Below are 2,028 nucleotides of genomic sequence, written 5' to 3'. Positions count from 1 at the left end.
GCTGGTGCTGGCTACAGCTGGTCTGTGGTGAGAGGGACTCTTGAGCCTGCCCCTCCCCCCCGCCCCCCGCCGAGATGGCTAGGCCAATTTGTCCAGGTCACTGGCTTCTGGCTTGCTTCCATATGTGCTTCCTCACTGAGCCTTTCTGGGCACACTCCAGCACCTCGTGGCACAATGAGGCTGCAGGGCACCGAAACTGACTCCAGCGGAGGCATCCTCTCCTTGGTTGGGCACCTTCCCAATCCCAGGGTGTGTTGGGGGCTTGCAGTGACTCTCCACCCTTTCCCTTCACCACCCCCACAAGTCCTGGGACCTGAGAGCTTTGGGTCTTTTTTCTCTGTGAGGGTCCTGGGCAGATCTGAGCCCCTCCCTGCTCTGCCCTTGCTCAGAGTGGGGCGTGGGTGTTGGGCCGGAGGGGAGAGGATGGAGATGGGACCATGGAGGAGGTGGGTCCCCAGGGTGCAGGGTCTCCAGCTCCTCCCATTAGGAGGTGGATGCTGCTTCCTTTCTCGAGCTTGGCCCAGGTGACCTTGGAACTTCCCACTGCCATCCTGGAATGTTCCCTTGTCAGGCCAGCTTTGAGCCATGAGATGCCAGGCTGCCCAGAGAGGCCCCGTGACGGAAGATGGAGCCCCAGGGAAGCACCTGCTGACCGCAGGCACCCATGGCAGACAATCCCACCTGGGTGAGCCTCGGGGCGAATACAGATAGTTATTCAGTTGCTCGGTCGTGTCGGACTCTTTGAGACCCCATGGGCTGTAGCACCCCCCAGCTCCTCTGTCCTCGGGGTTCTCTAGGCAAGAATACTGGAGTGGGTTGCCCCTTCCTTCTCCAGGGGACACAGAGACACAGGTGCAATAAAAACACCAGCCCAATGCTCCCAGCAGCCCACGTGAGTTTAGGGTACACAGGTGACACCATTGTCATCTGTTCAGCGTCTCATCCTTTGGAGGAACCAACCTGCCCCTCGGATGGTCCCCAGCACCCCCTATCCCACCCTCCCCTCCCTGTTGCCATCCCAGGTTGACTCTGCCCCAGTCTTCCAGAGATCTGGCTCTGAAGGTGAAGGTGTTCAGAGCTTAATCATCTCGTGGACTTGCCCTTAAAAACCCAGATTTTCTCATTCTAGTCACTCAGCTTCTTTCCAGATCACCTGCCAACGCTGACCCCCCCGCTCCAACACTCTCTCTCCCCCTCCTGTTAATTAGTTTCTCCTGTTTCCACCAAAGAACCATGATTGACAAACGTTGCCAGGAGGGAGGAAGTGGTGGGGCATGCTCTCAGAGCCAGGGGATTGTGGGGCAAGTTCTCACCTGAGAAGGGAGAGAGTCCCAAAGTCCTGGGGTCTGTGGCCCTGTCCCTGAGAATTGAATTGCTGCTCCTCTCTTTTGTGGGGGGGTCTGAGACCAAGGACACAGGGCAGAGGCTGCACGGCCGCCCCTGATAGCGGGGGCTGTGGAGAGGGGCATCTTCACCTGGCCAGGGGATCCCGCGTGGGACTGGGTGACCGCTCTGCTCCAAGACTCTGTGCCAGTTCACATGGGCTGAAATCCTGGAAAACCAAACCTGGGCCCGAGCCTGCAGGCACTGAACGTGGTGCTGGCTGCATTTGCAGTCACCCCAACAATAGTGGGGTCTTCGTAGAAAAAGGCTGGAAGTGGAGTTTTGAAAGTCAGCACCTGGGCGGCCCCCACCCTGAGGGGAGCAGTCCCCACACAGGTGGAAGGGCAGGGATTCCTACACCCCCACCACCTCACCTCACTTCCTTGCTCCTGTGAGCAGCAGGGGGCAGAGAGCATGGAGGGGGACGTGGAGGCAGTTGTGAGTTTTCATCATACAAATTCTGGGGGGTGTTTGCAGATCCTCAGCCAAGGACCTGTTCCCTGGACGGTGGGCTGACCCTGACCTGCTTAGCACCCTGGGGAGCACCAAGGAAACCCGGAAGCCTGTGGGCTAGACCACTGAGTACCCTCCATCTGTGGGGCGGAGAGCCCTTTGTCAGAACTGACCCCGGACCCCTGCCCCCCC

The sequence above is a fragment of the Bison bison genome, unplaced genomic scaffold (genome assembly GCF_000754665.1).
Source record: "Bison bison bison isolate TAMUID 2011002044 unplaced genomic scaffold, Bison_UMD1.0 scf7180017864180, whole genome shotgun sequence".
Taxonomy (NCBI): Eukaryota; Metazoa; Chordata; class Mammalia; order Artiodactyla; family Bovidae; genus Bison; species Bison bison.
This window is presented reverse-complemented; position numbering follows the sequence as displayed.